The sequence below is a fragment of the Miscanthus floridulus genome, chromosome 16 (assembly GCF_019320115.1).
Source record: "Miscanthus floridulus cultivar M001 chromosome 16, ASM1932011v1, whole genome shotgun sequence".
NCBI lineage: Eukaryota > Viridiplantae > Streptophyta > Magnoliopsida > Poales > Poaceae > Miscanthus > Miscanthus floridulus.
In genome coordinates, this window is record NC_089595.1 from 102,943,806 (window position 1) to 102,967,353 (window position 23,548).

Below are 23,548 nucleotides of genomic sequence, written 5' to 3' on the forward strand. Positions count from 1 at the left end.
AATACTTGACCCAACAAACACGTAGCTAGTAGCCACCATGCATGATTTATCTATTTATAATTTTTTTATATACATGCGGAATCTGCCGTTAATCAACAGTCACGTATGTACCTGTCTGAATCAATCACACAAATTAAACCGCTATCTCTACTACTATCTGTGTATTATCCTAATATTAAAATGGAGACAATTTATTTTTCTAATTTTAGTCCGGCCACTCTCTCAATCGGTCTGTATGTCCATCCACTCTCTAGAGTATCTTTTATACCTAATAATAAAGAGATAAAATTTTCACCTCTTTTTTTTGTACCCATTATTTTGGTCTGGCCATCCCTAACAACCTATGTGAATGTGTAAACTATCCTGCTCCTCTCTAGATATCAGATCAGATATGGAGACAAAGTGGACGTACCGCGCAAAGTAATAATAAAGCAAAGAAGGGAAGGAAGAAGTCCGTTAGAACTCCAAATCAAGTAAAAAATGATCTGCAAATTGAATCGAGAAAGGGATTCGCTCTTTTGTCCAACCAGAAATCACCTCTAATTACAACCCCATAAATTCTTAGAGATCATCTCAATCCCAATCCCAATCAGCAACAAGACCGAATCGTTTCTCAAGAAAAAAAACAATATCGAATCAAACAACGCGGAGTAGCCACCAGCAGTAGCCGGCATGAGATTTTTTTTTTTAATTTTAACACTTTTTGAAAATTAATTTGAAATCTAACACCGTTTGTTTTTTATTTCTAAATCTAACACTTTTTTGCCGCGCCATGCATGGTGGCGCGGCGGAAGGATAACGTGGTGAAGACCGAAGGCGCTGACCGGTGACGTGATAGGATCTGCCGCGCCACCGATCTTGGCGTGTCACTGACACGCCATAGCTGACGGCGCGACAGTGCCAGGTCTGTGCATCTTAGCCAGCAGCATTCTGAGTTCGTATGCGATGTCTGCCTCGTTCTTCCATGCATGTCCTGAGCAAGCTGAGCGCACGTCCATCGATCAGCCGCATGCTGCCGTTTCTGCTGCTTGTGTTCCCGAGTACACCGGAAAGCGAGAGATGGCCTGTCTCGTCTCGTCATGTATACTGCCCCCTGTCCAAACATACGGAGTACATTTTATATGAAGGCAAATTTTATATAAAAATTTTACCTCTCAACGTGATATGTAAATTAATAGTTGAGAAGTTTTAATAATAGATTAATTAAGCTTAATAAATTCATTTTGTGGATTATTGACGGATCCCATGTATGACACCCGACGTGACACCTCAAAATTTTACGCATTAAATTTAAACAAGACCTCATTAACTCGATCGTGTTTGTGCATGTACCCGTTTCGACTAGGGATGTCTCCACAGGGACTGAGCCTAGAGGCCCTAATTTTTTACTATTTGATTTTTTTTAAGAAAATTTACGTTTGCCCCCTAGAAGACTTAAACTCATCTTTAGATCCTGGATGTCGGCGTCCACGTCTCGGCATCATAAATCTTGGCTCTGAGGTGTCTGGCCGTGCATAGCAGAGAATCCTAGATGACATTGACGTGGCTGATACCTCAACGTCAGAATACATGACGCCGAGCTCGGCGCCGTAGATCTTCACATCGAGCTTGACGCCGTGTATTCTGGCCGCGAACATACATTCGAAGCGTGCGCCAGTACCTACCTGACTGTATGTCTCCGTCCACTGCAGCTGTTGGTAGTAGAGTAGCAGAGCGCCCTAGGCGAGCCTTTACTCTGTGCTGTCACCATCACACGCCCCGTGCGGTGGTGTGCATGCACCATACCATGCAGCAGTTCAACCGGATGAACAGCACCAAAAATCAAAGGCAGTGCCTAGTGCGTTATAGCTATCAATCAGAAACACTGCATTTTGATTGATTTGATCATCTGTATTACTCTGGCAACTGGCATGCGTGGTGCAGCAGCTGGTCGACGCTGAGGCGACGCCCGCGTTGACAGCGCGCGCGACGAGGCGGTGGCGAGGACGGCCACAGCGACATGGGTGGAGCAGGGCGACGTGCGTGATAAATGCTACCACGTAGCTAGCTTGCTCTGCTGTGGGCTGACACGGTGCCCATGTATGAATACCACTGTCAACATCACAAAAGAAAGCTATGTAACAACGATCGATCTAAAAGGTTTATTAATTCGATACACTAACAGACACATGTACGTACGTACCCCCTTTCAACTAGTAGATTTCAAGAAACAACAAGCTTTATTAATTCGATGCACTGACAAACACATGGCCAAATGTACATGTGACTTGGGACCTGTCGGTACAGAAAGTGACCAACTAGTGAATATTTATAGTTTTGTTGTACGCTGTGATCGAGGTGGCCTAGCACTTAATGACACAGGATTTATACTGGTTTAGGCAACGTGCCCTACGTCCAGTTTGGATCGGTCGGTGACTTTATTCCTGAGCCCAGGTGCTCAAAGTCTATAGTGGGGTTACAAACGAGAAGGAAAAAGGAGGGGTGTTCAAGAGGCCCGGTCGGGTCCGACCGAAAGGGCCGAGGGTGACCGGAACTCCGCTATGAGCTAGAAGTCCAAGCGTGTGCTTGAGGGATTGTGAGCTATCGATCTAGTGAGTCTGAACTTAAAGAAGTCGACCTTCTTTGTTGGAGGGAGCGCATCCCCTTTTATAGAAGAAGTGGATGGCTTTATAGGCGAGAGGGAGAGAGTACGGATGTTACTAAGTCTTGTTGGCCACGCCGACGAGGGTAGCAATGATGGTAGGCACCCACAATACTGTTGATGTCACTGTAGAATGTCAGGTGTACATGGGAGGTTTGCGTTGGCTTCTTCAGGAAGGGTGGATGCTGGTATCTGCAAAAATACTGTTGGTATGTGAGGAGCCCTACCATGTGCACCAGGTTATGGTGAACCCTGGCGCCCATAGTACTACCGATGCCTAGAGGCATGTGGGGGGCTTATTGCCGTATGAGAGCTAATGGCGCCTACAATACTGTAGACAAAAATGTCGGTGCCTACAATACTGTTTATGTCAGGGCGGTTATGGAGCACTGTTCCCACAGGCATACAGGGTATGGTCCCGGTATGGTGTTTTGACTTTGTGCACTACCTTCTCCGTTCAACCTTGGTCCCTTCCGATCGGACATCCCCGGTCGGATGGCCCCAGTCGGCCCTGGCCGCGCCAGTCGGAGAAGAGTGGTAAGCAGGCTTCCTACGGGGTCCCCGGTCAGAGATGCGGGATCGGAGTAGGAAGCAGCGTTTTGGGCTAGGCCTTTCCGATCGGAGAAACCGCCCGGAGGCGGCTGGTGCCCGAAGCGAGTGCTTCGGTCAGAGAGATGGGCCAAAGACGTTGATGAGCGGGCGCTTGTTCTTTCGGGCAGACCTTCCGGTCGGTGATCGGACTATCCTTCTGGCTGTTGTGTTTTAGACTCTTGGGCCGACCCATGAACTATATGCTGTTTTCTTGGGCCGAGCCCTGGCATGGAAGCTGGTCCCCGAGGGACCCCGGGTTTATGAACCTGACAGGAGCCCCCGAGCCCCCAGGCGATTTGAGCAGAATCGTCTGGGGGATTTTTGTCTTGCTAGCGGGTGCGCGCGAGTGCACCTGTGGGTGTAGCCCCCGAGCCCCCGGGCGGTTCGAGCAGAACCGGCTGGGGGGTTTTCTGTGTTGTCAGCGGGAGAGGTTTTTTTCGTCGTGTCGGCGGGTGCGCACGAGCGCACTCACGAGTGTAGCCCTTGAGCCCCTGGGTGGTTTCGGGTAGAACCATCTGGGGGTGTTGTTTCAGTGGGGGTGCATGTTTTTTTAGTTTGAGACGGAACTTTGTTTAACCATGGTGTCATTGCGCAGCTGAGGCGGTGAGGTGCGGGGATTAGGTAAAAAAGTAGAACTCACTGATCTTAGGTGTCGATACGCGCCGTGGGATCGGGTGAGTCGAAGTCGCGAACGGACCCTGGCGTCGGTCCACATCATGGGTGGAGATAGCTTAGTCTGGTTGTGTCAGAGCTCACTGATCTTTGGCATCGATGCGTGCCATGGGATCGGGCGAGGTGGAGTTGCGAATGGACCCAGGCGTCGGTGCGAGCTGTGGATCGAGAGAGTTAGTTTAGTTAGTTTTAGGAATCGGACGAGCCGGAGCTCGTGGATCCTAAGTGAAGCCGTTACGCGAGTTAAGGAGTCGCGGTCCCAGGAGCCATAGCCGGATGTCATAGATCCTGTCGACGTGAGTTTAGGAGTCACGGTCCCAAGAGCCATAGCCGAATGTCGTAGATCCTGTCGACGTGAGTTTAGGAGTCATAGTCCCAAGAGCCATAGCCGGATGTCGTAGATCCTATCAATGCAAGTTTAGGAGTCGTGGTCCCAAGAGCCCTAGCCAGACGTCGTAGATCCTATCGACGTGAGTTCGGAGTTGTGGTCCCAAGAGCCATAGCCGGATGTCGTAGATCCTGTCGATGCGAGTTCGAAGTCACGGTCCCAAGGTTTTTTGGAGCGCAGTTGGAAGTGAAGCCGAAGTGTAGTTAGTTTGGTTAAAGATCAGACGAGGCGATGCTTGTGGATCCTAGCGTCGATGCGCGCCGCGGGACCTGGCAAGTCGGAGTCGTGGATCTGGCGAGTTCGAGGTCACTGTCCTTGGCATTTGTCTTGAGCCCCCAAGCCTTATCGGGCCTTTGTGGGGGTCAATGTGAGTATTGTGTGTTACCCCATCCTCAGTTCCTCACAACCGGAGGGGCTAAGTTTTGTCGCCTATCCCGATCGGTCGGGCTCAAAGACTAGCTCGGTGAGCTCGCTAACAGGTGTGATCGAGTGGAATCTGGGTCCGTCATTCATGACGAGGTCAGCATAGCCCTCTTGTGACATTCCACTACTCCTTTACCTGCAACCCGATAGATGCCTAGGTCATTCTAGAGATCGACCTAGGTGGCCTAACAGCCTCCCCTTCGATGGAGATCTTGTGGGCCTGGCAAGAGGTTTAGGATCAAACGAGAAGGTTGAGATGACCCGGTCTGCCGGACCGGGCGAGGGCCGCACGGTGCTCATCTATGGTTTTCTCCCTTGGCTCTGTTGGTTGCCCATGTCGAATGAGGCAACCACCGCTTCGTGACACAACACGGAGTGTTCTGGTGCATTTCACTGCATGTGCGATGCTTAGTTCCCGAGCCCCCAGGCGGTTCAGGGCCCGAATCGTCCGAGAGGCGTGGGCGTATGAAATGAATGCGCGTATGGATGTATGAATGATTTATAAAGAAATAGAGGTGGTTTTGGTAATGTTTACCTTGATGACTGGACTGACGGGGCTCAGAGAGCTTTAGTCCAAAAATGTCCGACCGAGACTTGTGCTCGTCATTTGTGACGGAGTCGGCATGGCCTACATGGGCGTCCCTTTGCTTCCTATCTGTGTCTTGGTGTTTATCTTGAGCGATTCGATCGGCTCAGGGGATCAGTTGGTCTCCTAGCGGAGATTTTGTTTTTGGTCTCCCCAGGCCTAGCCTAGGGAAGCGAGGAGCTGCCTGCTCGTGGTGACGCTTCGGTTTTCATGCTCGGTCATGCGATAGTGGTGGGGCATACCTCGGCCACGCTTTGTCTTGCCAGGTGGTGTTCTGTCTGACCCAGCATTGCTCCATTGATCAGTGCGCGTCCCATCGTTTCCCATTCGTATTGAATGGGGGTAGGTGGAGAGTCTTGTGCTCTGATCGTTTACCTTTTTTATTTAAATAGGGGAAGGGAGAGGGCTCTTCGTCGTAGTCCTTTGCCTATTCTCCAACTATTGTCTCTCTTCCTTCTTCCTTCTCACCAAGGGTGCCTATATGCCACGGCGATTCCTAAGTGAGAGAGAGTGAGCGAGGGGGAGGACTTATAGATCCTTTTGTGAACCCGGAGTGTGATGTCGGATTGGAGGTGATGCTAGATCTGATCTGCGAGGCCTTCTTTGGGATGGAGCCGTGTGTAGACTCTCTCTGGTGGATCTTTACCGGGCGAGCCTCGTCGGAGGGGAGGTTACTCACGATTGTGCCGGTGGAGGGTTCCGTGCCTACAGCTGCTCAAGTCGGCCAGTTCATAAAGTTTTATGAGTTTTCTTCCAGCCATGGCGACCATACCTCGCACCCAGGAGCTGCCTCGACTGCATGAGAAGGTTAGGAGCTCCATGTTCTCCTGCTGAGCATCTATAGGTGCGACGCCCTTGAGGTACCCATTGCATTTTGCCAAAGTTTTGAAGGAGCAGAACCGGGCGATTTCTATTGTTTTAGACGAAGTCATCGAGTGGCCACAGTAGTATTTGTAGCAGTAGAAAATGTAATAGTTAGGTTTTGTGGGTAAGTCCCCGTGTAAATAGTTTCTTTGTATCAATGAATACAACCGCACTGCCCCTGTGATGAAACCACCATATCCGTTCCCTTGTTTTTGTCCTAGCATAACCTTTGTTTTTATCCTTTCTTTCTTGTACCTGCCTGTTTGTCCCATAAGGTGCGATCTTGGGAGCCTAGGGCATGGCCCGCGAGGCTCGGTTGCTTGTATCCATAGGGAAAGGCGGGGTGCGTTCGGTTTGGGAGTAAGAACAGGGTTACGTAGGGTAATCAAAGGAATGGAATGTGTTTCCGTTCGGGGAGAAAGTTGTATACCATGTGATAGTAAAGAGAAAGAAAAGGTAATACTTCATATTTGTACACTTATGGAGCCCCTGAGCGACCTGGGTTGAAAGCGTTTGGGCGGGGGCGCTCTTACAGGAGCATGTGTTTTAAGCGAAAGTGTTTAGACCAAGTTTAAGGGAAAAAACGACGTAGTTGTTCAATGTTCCAAGTGTTGTTGAGAACATTGCTGTTGTTGTCCTCCAGTTGGTAGGTGCCCGATCGGATTACTTCGGTTACCGTATAGGGTCCTTCCCAGGGTGGAGAGAGCTTGTGTTTTTCCTTCGTCGATTGGGTCCTTCGGAGCACGAGATCGCTGACTTCGAGTATCCTTCCTCTAATCTTCCTTTCGTGGTACCTACGGAGGGTTTATTGATAGCGAGCGGAGCAGATGACGGTTGTCTCGCGGGCCTCTTTGAGCAGGTCAACTGCGTCTTATTGAGCCTCCACGGCACGGTCGCGGTCGAAGGCTTTTACTCTTGGTGCATCGTGGTTGAGGTCGGACGGCAACATGGCTTCTACTCCATAAGCCAGGAAGAAAGGTGTGAATCCCGTGGATTGGTTTGGGGTTGTTCTTAGGCTCTAGAGGATTGCTGGGACCTCTGCAACCCATCGCCCGATGTGTTTGTTGAGTCGGTCGAAGATGCGTGACTTGAGTCCTTGGAGGACCATGCCATTGGCGCGTTCGACCTGACCATTAGTTCTTGGATGTCTGACCGAAGCCTAGTCGATTCTGATGCCATATCCATTGCTGAAGTCTAAGAACTTCTTCCTAGTGAAGTTAGTCCCGTAGTCAGTGATAATACAGTTAGGAACGCCGAATCGGTAGATGATGTTGAGGAAGAATTTGACCGCCTCTTCCGAGCGGAGATTGGTGATGGGCTTGTCCTCTATCCATTTGGTAAACTTGTCGACTGCTACGAGTAGGTGAGTGAAACCGCCTGGGCCTTTTGTGAGGGGTCCTACCATGTTGAGGCCCTAGACCACGAATGGCCAGGTGATTAGGATGGTTTGGAGCTCTTGCGTCGGTAAATGGGTTTGTCGAGCTTAGAACTGGCATCCATCGCACCTGAGGATGACCTCCTCTACATCTTGTAGTATGGTGGGCTAGTAAAAACCTTGGCGAAAGGTTTTTTTGACCAGGGACCTTAGGGCCGCATGATGCCCGCAGATCCCGGCATGGACCTCGAGGAGGATCTGCTTCCCCCGGCTGGCCAGGATGCACTTCATGAGCACTCCTGACAGACTTTGGTTGTAGAGTTCATTACCGAGCACAACGAAGGTCTTGGTGCATCGAGCAATTCATTGAGCTTCTATTCTTTCAGGTGGGAGAACCTCCTCGAGGAGGTAGGCAACTAGTGGTACTCGCCAGTCGGTTTGATCGAGTGCCAATACGGCGACGTTCGCAGGGGATGTCGTTATAGAGGTGCTAGGATCAGAGCCTCCGAGCGCCAGCAGGCGGTCGGGGTGTGTCTGGGTTGGTCCTTCTAGGATGCGGGCGGACGGCTCATGGACGTCATTGATGAAGATTCCGCTCGGGGATGGATCCCGCCTGGCGGCTAGTTTCGCAAGGAAATCGGCGACGTTGTTGTCCCTTCAAGGGACATGGTGTAGTTCGATTCCCTAGAATTTGTCCTCGAGCTTGTGCACCTCTTGGCAGTATGCTGTCATGAGGGGGCTTTTGCAGGAGGACTCCTTCATGACCTGATCAACGACTAGTTCCGAGTCATCACGGACGTAGAGTCGCGTAGCACCAAGCTCGATGGCGATGCGTAGTCCGTTGATAAGGGCCTCGTATTCCGCGGCATTGTTTGAAGCTAAAAAGTGGAGGCGGATGGCATAGTGGAGCCTACTCCCATCTGGGGAGATCAGAACCACTCCAGCCCCCTAGCCGGTCACCATTACGGACCCATCGAAGTACATTGTCCAGTACTCATGGGAGACGTCTGGGGCCGGTAGCTGGACCTCCGTCCATTCGGCGACAAAATCCATGAGAGCCTGAGACTTAATTGTGGTGCGGGGGGTATACCTAATGTCATGGCCCATGAGTTCAAGGGCCCACTTAGAGATTCATCCTGCGGCGTCGTGGTTGCGGATGATGTCTCCCGAGTGGGTATGAAGTGACGACTATGACTTCATGGTTGGTGAAGTAGTGTAGGAGCTTCCTAGTGGCCATTAGCATGGTGTATAGGAGTTTCTGCACCTAGGGGTACCGGACCTTGGGGTTGGTAAGTACTTCTCCAACAAAGTATATGGGTTGCCGTACCTTGAACTGGTGTCCCGGTTCTTCCCTTTCGACGACCAGGGCGACACTCACCACATGGTTACTTGCCGCAACATAAAGGAGGAGGGGTTCTCCCAGTTCGGGAGCAACGAGGATCGGGGCTGACGTCAAGGATATTTTGATGCTTTCGAGAGCTTGCTGGGCTTCCTCAGTCTAGATGAAGGCGTCCGTCTTTTTGAGGAGCTTATAGAGTGGCATCCCCCATTTGCTGAGTCGGGAGATGAAGCGACTAAGGGCCGCCAGGCAGCCGGTGAGCCTTTGTACGCTTTTTACGTTGTGTATGGGGCCCATGTTGGAGATGGCTGTGATCTTTTTGGGGTTGGCCTCGATGCCATGCTCGGATACGATGTATCCAAGCAGCTCTCCCTTTGGGACCCCGAAAACATATTTTTCGGGATTTAGCTTGATGTTGAACCTTCGAAGGTTCGTTAACGTTGTGGCCAAGTTTGTGATCAGGTCGCAAGCTCGAGCCATTTTGACCACTATGTCATCAACATAGACGACGATCGTTGGTTTTGGCCGTTTAGCCTGATCAGGCTGATCAGGCGGGTCGATTTGGTCAGCGAAGCATTGCTGCATGCACCTTTGATAGGTGGTGCCGACATTCTTCAGACCGAAAGGCATGGTCACATAGCAGTACGAACCATACGAGGTGATAAACGATGTCGCGAGCTGATCGGAATCTTTCATCGTGATCTGGTGATAGCCTGAGTAGGCATCTAGAAAGGAGAGGATCTCGCAACCCAAGGTGGAGTCAATTATCTAGTCTATGCATGGTAAAGGAAAGTGATCTTTCGAACACGCTTTGTTAAGTCCAGTATAATTGACGCACATTCTCCACTTCCCGGTCTTTTTTTTACAAGGACAGGATTGGCGAGCCAGTTAGAGTGGAAAACCTCCCTGATGAATCCGGCTGCTAGGAGCTTGGCGATTTCTTCGCCTATGGCCCTGCGCCTTTCGTCGTCAAAATGACACAGGCGTTGCTTGGTGGGCTTTGAACCCGGGATAAGGCGTAGTGCATGCTCGGCGACCTCCTGTGGTATCCCCAACATGTTAGAAGGCTGCCATGCGAAGACATCACAATTGTCGTGCAGGAAGTCGATGAGCTTGTGTTTCTATTTGGCCAGGAGCTAGGTCCTGATTCACACTGTTTTGGCTAGGTCAGTGGGGTCCACACCCACGGCCTTGGTCTCCTCAAGCGGGCAGAAGGCCATCGGGGAGGTCGGTTTGTTGTAGTCTGGGATTGCTGGGGTTGACAACTCCTCGAGCTGTAGGAGCTCGGACGAGTGACGACTGCGGTGGTGAGCTCGTACTGCTCACGGTTGCACGTGAAGGCGTGCGAGAAGGCGCTACTCATGGTGATGACACCGTTTGGTCCCAGCATCTTCAGCTTGAGGTAGGTGTAGTTGGGGATTGCCATGAATCTTGTGTAGCATGGCTACCCTAAGATGGCGTGGTAGGACCCTAGAAAGTCCACCACTTTGAAGGTGAGGACCTCCGAGCGGAAGTTGGTCCGATCGCCGAACATGACGGGTAGATCGATCTGTCTGAGTGGATATGCCTACGCTCCTGGGATTACCCCATGGAAGGGGAGCCCGCCAGGCAGAGCTCCGATCGGGGGATGCACATAGCGTCGAGGGTGTCGACGTACAGGATGTTGAGGCCGCTCCCCCCGTCCATCAACACCTTGGTGAGGTGCTTCTTGCGGATGATGGGGTCAACGACGAGCGGGTAGCGTCCTAGTCTTGCGACATAGGAGGGATGGTCCCTCTGATCAAAGGTGATCAGGGACTCGGACCAGCTGAGGAAGGAGGGGACGGCCATCTCGGTGGCGCACGCCTCCCTATAGCGTACCTTATGCTGGCGTTTGGACCAGATGGCATTGGACCCACCGAAGATCATGATGCACTCCTCAGGTTCAGGGAAACTGTCTCCGTCCTTGCCTGCCGCGCCTCCCCTCTTGGCTACCGTCTCCTTGCCGTCTCCCTCCTTTGGCACGCTGGCCTATCGGAGTAAACATTTGAGGAGCTCGCACTCCTTGTAGAGGTGTTTGATGGGGTAGGCATGATTGGGGCATGGACCATCCATGAGTTTGTTGAAGTGGTCAGGCAGTCCCTGTTGGGGATGCTTGGGTGTGCGATCAGCCATGGCGACCAATGCGGTGTCGTCCGATCGGTGCCGATCCTTCTTGTTCTTCTTGCCCCTCTGAGTGGAGGGGCCTTCGTCTAGATCCACGCGCTTGGGCTTGCCTTTGTCCCGGCCTTCGCTGAAGACTGCTCTGACTGCCTCCTCGCCAGAGGCATGGTTGGTGGCGACGTTGAGCAGATCGTGGGTGGTATGGGGTTTTAGGCAGCCAAGCTTGTGGATCAGGGACTCGCAGTTTGTCTCAGAGAGGAATGCGCTGATGACGTCTACGTCGACGACATCAGGGAGGGAGTTGCATCGTTGGGAAAACCTGCGGATGTAATCCTGCAGGGACTTGCTAGGCTCCTGGTGGTAGCTCTTGAGGTCCCAGGAGTTTCCTAAGTGGATGTACATCCCCTGGAAATTCCTGACAAAGACCCTCTTAAGGTCTGCCAGTCGTGGATGCTATCGTGTGGAAGGAATTTGAGCCATGCTCGAACATGTTCCCCCACGCAAATAGGAAGATATTGGATGATGAAATAGTCAACATCCACTCCCCCGGCTTGACAGGTGAGCCAGAAGTCTTCAAGCCAAATGCCTAGGTTTGTCTCCCCGGTGTATTTGGTGATGTTGGAGGGAGGCCAGAAATGCTGTGGGAACAGTGCTCTCCAGATGCGCCGGTTGAAGGCCCATGGCCCTGGGCCCTTAGGGCTAGGGCTTTGGTCGTCCAGCCAGCGACCACGCCTAGGGTGCGTTTCACCGCTTCCCTCGGTGGTTCGGTCTTCCCTCGGTGGTTCGGCCGGGATCCATGTCGCCTGCTGCCGTATGGCAGACGTCGTTGCCGTGTTGGGCCCGACATCGGTTGCTAATGACGCTACGAGCATCCTGGTGTGGTCGGTGTGGAGCAGGCACCCGATCAGACCGTGGTGCGGCTGCCGCACCCCGAGCCGAGCCTAACGGCTGCGGCGGCGAGCAAATGGATTGATCCGGCTGGTGCGTCCCCGTCCCCTCGGTGGGGAGAGAGGGCGCCGGTTGGAGTCACGATGCGGAGCTTTCCGCCTATTGGACGGCGGTGGCCTCTACTACAACATAGATGTTTCGGTAGACTGCCCACTCCTAAGGGTCGACGGGCTCGGGAACACCGTGGAGAAGCATTGCTGCTGCAACGATATTCTAGCCAGCCCAGGTGAATTATGGGACATCATTCCCCTCGTTCACGATGTCATGCTGGACCTGACAAGCGCGACCCTAGGCGCCACCCGCCGAGCCATGCGCATGGGGCGCAACGTGTTGCACCGATCGTGCCGACGCAGGTGGCGGCTGGCTCTGCCGTCGTTGTCGTAATTCTTCGGCGTGCGCTTGCGCAGCCGCGAGGGCCTCCGCACACGGGTCTGGAGGGGAGTGAGTTTGCGTAGACTCCGCAACCACCGGCGGTTGCCCTAGACCATCCACCATAGCGCATTCCCAGGATGGATGGTGGTGGGGTGCCACATCACCGATGCTGGAACCATCGCCCTCGCCATCATTATTCGGGAGTTCGTGGGAAACGACAGGAGCGAAGCCTGCCATTCCTACGAATTCGGGTGTGAGTGGGGATGGTGCTAGTGCCCTTCGGAGCCCTCGAGCGTAGGCATCCGCGGAGGACGCGAGGCCATAGGGGAACCGACCGTACGGTGTTTGTGGTGTGGGCGGTGCAGTCCCTCCGGGTGATCGGTGGGAGATAGTAAATAAAGGGTGAATAAAGGTATGCGTATTACTTACAGCGAGGTTTGAGTAGAGAGTTTGCTCAGAATGAAGCGCAGATGCCGCGCCGTCGAAGTCACGCGTCCCGGAGTCGATGGAGGACGTCCCTCAGACGGGTGCCGGGTTGCGAGTCTTCTCGCAGAGGTGTAGTACGCCGAGTCGGTCGGCGACGAAGTCTAGGCTTTCAAAAGAGGAAGGCCTGGGATGGCTCGAAGACGGGTGGAACCCACATCCTGGTGGGCGAGAGTGCGGGAAACTCCAGCGAGCCAAAGCGACTCGTATCGCTCGAGCCCGCCACGGCGGGGGTGGCAGAAAAATGGGCCATCCGATGACCAAAAAGTGTTGAACGTACAGCGTCTTCCCCACGGACGGCGCCAACCATCAGTACAGAAGTGACCAACTAGTGAATATTTGTAGTTTTGCTGTACGTTGTGATCGAAGGTGGCCTAGCACTCAATTACATAGGATTTATACTAGTTCAGGCAACGTGCCCTATGTCCAGTTTGGGTTGGTCGGTGACTTTATTCCTAAGCCTAGGTGCTCGAAGTCTATAGTGGGGTTACAAACGAGAAGAAGAAAGGAGGGGTGTTCAAGAGGCCCGGCCGGGTCCAACCAGAAGGGCCGAGGGCGACCGGAACTCTGCTATGAGCTAGAAGTCCAAGCGTGTGCTTGAGGGGTTGTGAGCTATCGATCTAGTGAGTCTGAACTTGAAGAAGTCGACCTTCTTTGTTAGAGGGAGCGCATCCCCTTTTATAGAAGAAGGGGATGGCTTTACAGGCAAGAGGGAGAGAGTATGGATGTTACTAAGCCTTGTTGCCCATGCCGACGAGGGTAGCGATGATGGTAGGCGCCCACAATACTGTTGATGTCACTATAGAATGTCAGGTGTACATGGGAGGTTTGCGTTGGCTTCTTCAGGAAGGGTGGATGCTGGTATCTGCAAAAATAATGTTGGTATGTGAGGAGCCCTACCATGTGCACTAGGTTATGGTGAACCCTGGCGCCCACAGTACTACCGATGCCTAGAGGCATGTGGGGGGCTTATTGCCATATGGGAGCCAATGGCGCCTACAATACTATAGACACAAATGTCGGCGCCTACAATACTGTTTATGTCAGGGCAGTTGTGGAGCACTGTTCCCACAGGCGTACAGGGTATGGTCCCGGTATGGTGTTTTGACTTTGTGCACTGCCTTCTCCGTTCGACCCTGGTCCCTTCTGATTGGACGTCCCTGGTCGGATGGCCCCAGTCGGCCCTGGCCATGCTAGTTGGAGAAGAGCGGTAAGCAGGCTTCCAACGGGGTCCCCGGTTGGAGATGCAGGGTCAGAGTAGAAAGCAGCGTTTTGGGCCAGGCCTTTTTGATCGGAGAAACCGCCCGGAGGCGGCTGGTGCCCGAAGCGAGTGCTCTGGTCGGAGAGGTGGGCAAAAGACGTTGACGAGTGGGCGCTTGTTCTTTCGGGCAGACCTTCTGGTCGGTGACCGGACTGTCCTTCTGGCCCGTCGTGTTTTAGACTCTTGGGCCGGCCCATGAACTATATGCTATTTTCTTGGGCCGAGCCCTGGCGTGGAAGCCGGTCCCCGAGGGACCCCGGGTTTATGAACCCGACAGGACCTATAAAGTACTAAGTGTATATAGATACCTAGATAGATAGATGAACCCAAATGTACTGGTGTACATAGTAGTATCACCCTGATGGCTTTATTTTCCTATACTGTATTTTCTACTGCATTCAAAAAAGGCCCTTAGCTAGAATTCATTTGTTTAGAAGAGGTGTTCGTGGGTCCTCTTTTTAGAGGGCAAGCTTTTTTATAATCTCTGAGAGAAGATCTTTAGTTATAGAAATTGTTTTTTACATCATTTTTTTCATCACCAAATAAATAAGATAAGGTTAGCAAACAAAAAGAAAAAAAGTATGTTGAATCGAAGTTTTAATGCTGCAATATAGCTCAACTATATATCTCTAGGACACCTTTTTTAATGTGATTATCAACTGACCAAACACACACGCAACCCAAAATTTGAGGTTGTTTGAAATTTTATTTTGGGACTAAATGATTTCAAATAAAAACTTCTCAACTATTAAGCTACATATCACGTTGAGAGGTAAATTTTTTATATAAAGTTCGCCTTCATATAAAATGTACTCCGTATGTTTGGACAGGGGCAGTATACATTACGAGACGAGACATGCATCTCTCGCTCTCCAGTGTACTTCTACTCCTAGTACTACTATTTGATTAGTGCGTTATCGATGGAATGGAGGAGGCTAATCCAATCCCGTCCTCAGAAACACAAGCAGCAGAAACGGTAGCATGCGGCTGATCGATGGACGTGCGCTCAGCTTGCTCAGGACATGCATGGAAGAATGAGGCAGACATCGCATACGGACTCAGAATGCTCTTGGCTAAGATGCACAGACCTGGCACTGCCGCGCCGTTAGCTATGGCGTGTCAATGACGTGCTAGGATTGGTAGCGCGGTAGACCCTACCACGTTACCGGTCAGCGCCTCCAGTCTTCGCCACGTCATCCTTTCGCTGTGCCACCATGTATGACACGGCACAGGTATTTCGCCGCGCCATGGCAATAGGCGCGGCCAAAAATGTTAGATTTGGAAATAAAAAGCAAACAGTGTTAGATTTTAAATTAGTTTCCAAAAAAGTGTTAAAATAAAAAATATTCCTGGCATGCGTGTAAGGAAAATGGACCCTAGGCCCATTTACTTTGGATTTTGGTGTTTGATGACTAACACAACCAAATTGGACTAATGAATTTGCAAGTGTTTGTTTTGTAGTTTAATAGGGTGCAAGACGTGACTTGGACAAAGGCGACGTGATGATCCGATGATCAACACCATAAGCAAGACCTTAAGAGCACAAGAAAAGACACAAGATATCAAGCAAAGTCCAAGCATGAAGATATGAACAAAGCCGGACGCAAGATCGCGAAGAAACGAGCTCATAGAGGGCACAGGATGCTCCGATGTACAGGACGCTGCACCGGACGCTGCACAGGACACTGCACTGAATGCTTCGATCAAGCAACAGCGGAGTCAACAGCAGCGATCGGACGCTGCAATGGAAGCTCCGATGCACAGGACGTTGCATCGGATGCTGCACAGGACGCTGAGTGCTAGAGTCTGGTCAACATCAGTAAGGTTCCAGAGAGCCGTTTTCGTGACCGGACGCGTCCGGTCAGTGCTGACAGAACGCTGGTCAGAGTCCGGTCAGTAGCAGAAAAGCGGGATTTCGTCCCCAACGGCTACTTTCTCAGTGGGGCTTATAAATAGACCCCCCAACCAGCCATTTGAAGTGTGTGGACCTGAGGAAACATACCAAGGGTGTTGATACACCATTTTAGTGATCTCCACTTGCATAGTGCTTAGTGTTTCATCAGGTGATTAGCATAGGTGCTTTGCGAAGTGCTTAGGTTGATTAGACCACCGCTTATGCGCTTGCTCTAGGTTTAGGCCTAGTGTTTAGTGAGGTTTGCATACCTCTTACCACCCGATGCTTGCGAGCACCATTGTTGTACATCGGAGGGGCTTGAAGTCTTGTGAGATCACACCAACCGCGTTTGTGTTGTGGGCGCCACCGTGTATTGGAGGAAACAAGGCCCGCGGCATTTCGGCCAGAAGCTTGATAGTGAAGACGGTGGAGAGCATCTGGGAGAGCCTTGCTGGAAGGCACGTTGGAGACCCACTTGCGCATGGAGAAGGCCCGAGGCTATCCACGGAGTTACCCGATCGGGAGCTTAGCCCTTGCGAGGGATTCCTTGTAAGGGGCTCCAACGAGAACTAGGGGGAAGCTTGCGTGCTTCTCGATACCATGGTAAAAATACTAGAGTCGTCAACGGGAGTTTGCATATCTCTACCTTCTCTTTAGCTTCCGCATTTGCATTGATTACTTTACTACATTTGCGGTAGAGATAGCAAAACCGTAGTTGCACATTTAGATAGTTTATCTTTTGCATAGGTTTTGCTAAGGTTAGAAAAAGAGGCCATAGTTTAGAGTTAAAATTTTTAAGTTGCCTAATTCACCCCCCTCTTAGGCATCATGATCCCTTCAATTGGTATCAGAGCCGGTTGACTCAATTTGGACCTTTGGCTTAACCGCCATTGAGCTGACGCTATTTAGAGTGGTTGGGATGGATACTGCTAGGCCTCCGCACTTTGATGGCACTAACTTCCCATACTATAAAGCTAGAATGGCTTACCACCTTGAGGTGGTTGATTTGGGTGTATGGAGAGTCACTCGTGACAGGACGAAACCCATCAAGAATCCCGAAAAACCCACAAAGAGTGATGAAAAAGAAATGCACTTCAATGCTAGAGCTAAAAATTGCTTGTTTGAATCACTTAGTATGGATGTTTTTAACCAAGTATTCACTTTAAATATGACATATGAAATTTGGTTAAAACTCCAAGAGCTCCATGATGGCACAAGCAATGTCCGTGAGCAAAAACATTGTCTAGCAAAGCAAAACTATGATTCCTTTACTATGAATGATGATGAGCTTGTTCGTGATATGTATTCTCATTTGAATCTAATTATCAATGAGCTATTCTATAGAATTATTAAAGCTAGATGATGCGGACATCATGAGGAAGATCATCTCCATACTACCACAAAAGAAATATGCAAGCATCATCACCATCCTTCACAACATGGAGGACTTGAGCAACATGACCCTAGGCATAGTCATTGGAAAGTTAGTGGTATTTGAAATGTCACGTAAGATGGGTCAAGAAGAAGCCTCTTCATCAAGCAAAGGCAAAGCTCTCGCATGTAGCGAGAAAAAGAAAATGAAGGGCAAGCAAGTTGAGACAAGCTCAAGCTCAAGCTCCTCAAGTGAAGATGAAGAAGAAGATGACGATGATGATGATGATGATGAAGATTCAAGTGATGATGATCAATCTTCCTCCTCCACCTCCAACCTTGATGAAGAATCAATCAAACTTATCAACAAGGTGGAGAAGATGATCCAAAGGCTAAATGTCAAGGGTGTGCCCATCCAAATCCAAGATTTCATTTTCACAAATCAAAGAAATGAGCAAAGAAAGAGAGGATGCTATGGATGCGGCGAGTTGGAGCACTTTGTGAAAGTTTGTCCAAACAAGTCCACAACCAAGACAAAGAAGAAGACGTGCAAGAATCAAGCTCTTACGTCAATAAGGTCATGGGATGATTCTTCAAGTGGAGAAGAACCCCATCACAAGAGGCGAGGCCGCGAGCACTCATCATCAAGCTCTTCTCGTGTGTGCCTTATGGCATGAGGTAACGAAAGCTCTTCCTCTAGTGAGAGTGATAGTGATGATGATATGCCTTCTTATCATGAAATTGTGCAAGAAAATCTTAATTATGCTAAAGCTTGCATTAGTCAACAAAAGAAGCTCAAAAGTTTAAAAGAAAAGCTAGATAGTTCATAAAAAGCATACAAAACCTTACTTGAACAATATGAGAACTTTGCTAATCTCAATGTTGAACTATCTACTAAAATTGAGAAACTTGAGGCTAGTGCAACAACAAATGCATGCACAATCAATAATGAGCAACTTGTAAAGAAAAACAAAAAATTAAAAGAAAAGTTAGCTAGCTCACAAGAAGCATATAATAGTTTGCTTGCTAAAATGGAAACCATGTGCAAATATTGTGATGAGCTAACTAATAAAGTTGTCAATCTTAAAGCCGTTAGCACAACCCCCACCAAGGCATCTAAAAAGAAAAGTTCTATCTTTAACTTGTCTAAAAAGGATGCCTCTACTTCTTGTAATGATTTATGTTTAGACTCACCTTTATGCAACCAAGTTTGTGTTGAGAAAGTTGTTGTAGATACATGCACACAAGAGGTTGCAAAGGAGAATGAGCAACTCAAGCAAGAAGTAGCTCGCCTCACCAAGGACTTAACTCAAGTAAAAGGCAAGGCGAAGCAAACCCAACTTTATCAAGATAACACCATCAAGGGAGTGAAGAAGCTTTATGAAGGACAAATTATGGTTTGTTACGTGTGCCACAAGGAAGGTCATAAGTCCTATGAGTGCAAGGTGAAGAATGGGGGAGGAGCAAAGAAGAAAGAGAAAAAGCAAACAAGCAAGCTCTCCAACACCTACACCAACAAGGTGGACAAGAAGGCCTCCACACCTTATCTCTTGAAGAAGAAGAAAAATGACAAGGTGGTGGCCATCAAGGTGAACAAGCAAGCCAACAATGGGGTCAAATGCTTTTGGGTGCCAAAGGAAATCATTTCCAACATGAAAAGCACCAAGAAGGTTTGGATCCCGAAAGGGAAGTGAGAAGTCCAATGGACTTCGGGGAATTTGGAGACTTGGCAAAGTATGGGTGTATTTCATGGGGTGCATCATGATGGACAAAATCATTGCTAAGTGGGTTAGTGAATACTATGGACCCAAATTCCCCTTCCCATGTTAGGTAACTAGATGTTATTACTCTTTAATTGGTACTTCTTTCAGTTGGTATTTCTTACAATTTGATATCTTAAGCATACTAGTTACTATTCATGCCTATGTTTGCATTTGCATGTTTATATTTTGTCATGCATACATTAGGTATATCTTATGGTAGGCTTGCTCGGTCTTATTTTTAACCCTTGGAGCAAACCTACATGGTTTAAAATTGTCTAGGAGCACGGCACATAGCTTGCCTTACAATTGTTCATCTAATATGTGCCAAAGTACAAATTGTAGATAATCTCTCCCGAATATCATTTTTGAAAATGATTCTCACATTCATGATATGTCATCTTTCAAGTGGTATTTTGATTCTAAAATCAATGTGCATGATTCCTACAAAGTATTCTACACTTGTGTGCACAAATTTATGGGGAGGATTACTCTACAAGTTGGATGCCTTTAGACTAATACCTTTTCAAGCTTATCATGTGTGTAGTAGTCTCATTGCAAGGAAAATAGAGTCCCCGGAGCTAAGCATCAAACTTCAAATATCCACCACCTATTGCAAGTGGTAGAAACCAATTTGGTTTCCACATGTGGTATTTCTAAACCAATATAATCATGTTAATTTCATTTTGATTTTTATATGCTTTCTCCATAGATTAAATTCCCTTGTGCAATAATGTGCTAATTATGCATATACTTTGCTTTCTATCATATGTATGCATATATTTAGGGGGAGCTTAATCTATATAATGTGAGAGTCAAACTTTATGATCTATTCCACTCTATATACAAAGGATCACGAAGTTTGACTCTCCCTTGTGCTACTAATGTCTTCCTTTTCGGTGTTTGATTCCAAAGGGAGAGAATTTAGAGAACCAAAAGCAAGCATTATTTATTGGACCTATTGGTCTACAAGTGGTAATGGTTCTAGAAAGGGAGGATAGTAGATTATAGATTAGTCTAAGTAATGGGAAGAACTTGTAGGAAATAAGGCTTAAATCCATAATGCCACATGGGGACATTTGCAAGGGCAAGATAAGGTTGCATATAGTATCTTATATATAGTATCTTTTAGCATCACATAATCTTGTCCCTTGCATTGCATCCTAGCAAGTAGATAGTTTTTCTATTTCAAAAATTTTATTATTTGCTTGCTTTGGTCGTGTTGTCATCAATCACCAAAAAGGGGGAGATTGTAAGGAAAATTGACCCTATGCCTATTTACATTGGATTTTGGTGTTTGATGACTAATACAACCAAATTGGACTAATGAATTTGCAAGTGTTTGTTTTATAGTTCAATAGGGTGCAAGACGTGACTTGGACAAAGGCGACGTGATGATCCGATGATCAACACCATAAGCAAGACCTTAGGAGCACAAGAAAAGATACAAGATATCAAGCAAAGTCTAAGCACGAAGATAGGAACCAAGCCGGACGTAAGATCGCGAAGAAACGAGCTCACAGAGGGCACAGAACGCTGCACAGGACGCTCCGATGCATAGGACGCTGCACCGGACGCTCCGATCAAGCAACAGCGGAGTCAACAGCAGCGACCGGACGCTGCACAGGACGCTGCACCGGACGCTCCGATGCACAGGATGCTACACCGGACGCTACACAGGACGCTGAGTGCCAAAGACCGGTCAACATCAGTAAGGTTCCAGAGAGCCGTTTTCGTGACCGGACGCGTCCGGTTAGTGCTGACAGGACGCTAGTCAGAGTCCGGTCAGTAGCAAAAAAGCAGGATTTCGTCCCCAATGGCTACTTTCTCAATGGAGCTTATAAATAGACCCCCCAACCGGCTATTTGAAGTGTGTGGAGCTGAGGAAACATACCAAGGGTGTTGACACACCATTTTAGTGATCTCCACTTGCATAGTGCTTAGTGTTTCATCATGTGATTAGCGTAGGTGCTTTGCGAAGTGCTTAGGTTGATTAGACCACTGCTTATGCGCTTGCTCTAGGTTTAGGCCTAGTGTTTAGTGAGGTTTGCATACCTCTTACCACCCGGTGCTTACGAGTACCATTGTTGTATATCGGAGGGGCTTGAAGTCTTGCGAGATCACACCAACCGTGTTTGTGGTGTGGCCGTCACCGTGTATTGGAGGGAACAAGGCCCGCGGCGTTTCGGCCGGAAGCTTGATAGTGAAGACGGCGGAGAGCATCCGGGAGAGCCTTGCCGGAAAGCACGTCGGAGACCCACTTGCGCGTGGGGAAGGCCCGAGGCTATCCACGGAGTTACCTGACCGGGAGCTTGGCCCTTGCGAGAGATTCCTTGTGAGGGGCTCCAACGAGGACTAGGGGGAAGCTTGCGCGCTTCTCGATACCTCGGTAAAAATACCGGAGTCATCGACGGGAGTTTGCATATCTCTACCTTGCTCTTTAGCTTCCGCATTTACATTGATTACTTTACTACATTTGCGGTAGAGATAGCAACACACTAGCAAAACTATAGTTGCACATTTAGAAAGTTTATCTTTTGCATAGGTTTTGCTAAGGTTAGGAAAAGAGACCATAGTTTAGAGTTAGAATTTTTAAATTCCCTAATTCATCCCCCTCTTAGGCGTCACGATCCCTTCAATGCGGAGTAGCCACCAACTAGTAGCGCCCTCCCTCTCCTTGCTCGCGATGCTGCCACCGGCTCCTTGCTTGCGTCGCACCACACCCGGCCTCTCTGCTCCCTTGCTCACGCCAAGATCCGCTCCCTGCTCCGAGAACCACTGCGCGCTGGTCAGCCGCGTCGCCCGTGTGACACGGGGCGTCGGGATGCCGGGGCGCTAGGCTGCGTCGGTGACCGAGCTGCGGTGTGTGGACGCGAGAGCGGGAGCGGCATGCGTGTCGGCCGTAGGTTGAAGAGAGATGCGGTCGCATACACATGCGGTTCCACGACACGAGTTACCGGATAAGGTTGGGAAAGAAAAATAAAATAAAAGAAAGGGAAAGAAAATAAAAAGAAAAGAAAACAAAGAGCTAATCTACTTTTGTTTTTTTTATGTCTACTTTTGCTATTTTTAATGGGCCTATTCGTTCTGTTCATAAGCCAGAGATGAAAAATACTGTTTACTGATTTATTGGGATAGAAAAACACTAAATTAAGATGAATGGGCCTATAAAGAGAGTGTGAGAGAGTCCTGCTGTACGAGACTACGAGTGCACGTCTCTGTTTTTTTGCTTCGCTTTTCCGTGTCCTCCGTCTATACTTCCGATCTTTTTTTTCTCGGTTGTTTCTGTTTTGTTCTCAGTTTTTTCGTGCCCATAACATTTCGGTGTTTTATTGATCCCGCTGGGTTCTTGTGTTTTAGATTTTTTTAGCTTGTTTTTTTGCCCTTTTCTTTTGGCCGATGGCTTTTTAATTTCCTTATAAACATAAAAAACAAATATAATATAGATATATTAACATGGGACTTTGAGCTATTTTTCTTTCTCTAATAAATAAAGACTTTTACCATCAAATTTGTTGATATAGTTTTGATTAAAAACATAACTTATTCTTATTAAAATCAACCAACAGTCAAACTAATCTAACCAAGAATTAAAATCTTATAAGTGGTTTGTTGACTAATTCCATAAAAATAAATCTACCTCTACAATCCTCGATGAAGTTTGTTATTTAAAAATTGAGAGAGGTCTCTCACCACAATTATTGGCGACCTCCCTATGGAAAACCCTCAATCCCTACCCTCGCCAATTTTGCAGCAGGGTATGGGGGAGACTGAGACACATAAATAGATGTCTTATTTCTGTCGTTGTTTGCCATTAACATTTGATATGTTTTTTTCATTGCAACGCACGGGCAAATTTGCTAGTAAGGATTATGTGTATTTTTCATGACCAAAACTCACGATCCGTACTTATACAAGTTAGAATATTGCGTCCAGCCACGATATAAAGTTTGATTTCAAAACATATTATAACTGATGATATAAGTTGTATGTTCTGTTATAGCTAGCATATGGGCATATTTGCTATTTTCTCAAAAAGCAAAGTGACTTGGCTCATCCGTTGTACGTTTTGTGAAGCTGATAGGTGACCCCACAATGTTACTCCCTCGTACTCCCCACAACGACTACTGCTCGTTTTCAAAAAGAAAATGCTGCTTGCATAAGCAAGCCCACCCACACAGCCTATTTGTTTCGTTGTAAACGGCCATGGATTATTTACTGCTGGCTGATTTGGTGTGAGAGAAAAATATTATTCCAGCTTATAATCTACGATCGTATACGAGCGTGGTGATTCGTGAACTCGAGGGCACGAACAACGTCTATGTTCTACTCGTCCGTGGCCGAGCCTCCCCAAAAAAAAACTCAATACTCAATAGCCCATGGCCTTTAATGTGCGCACAACCCATGCTGATGGCACACCACCCCACCCATGCCACAA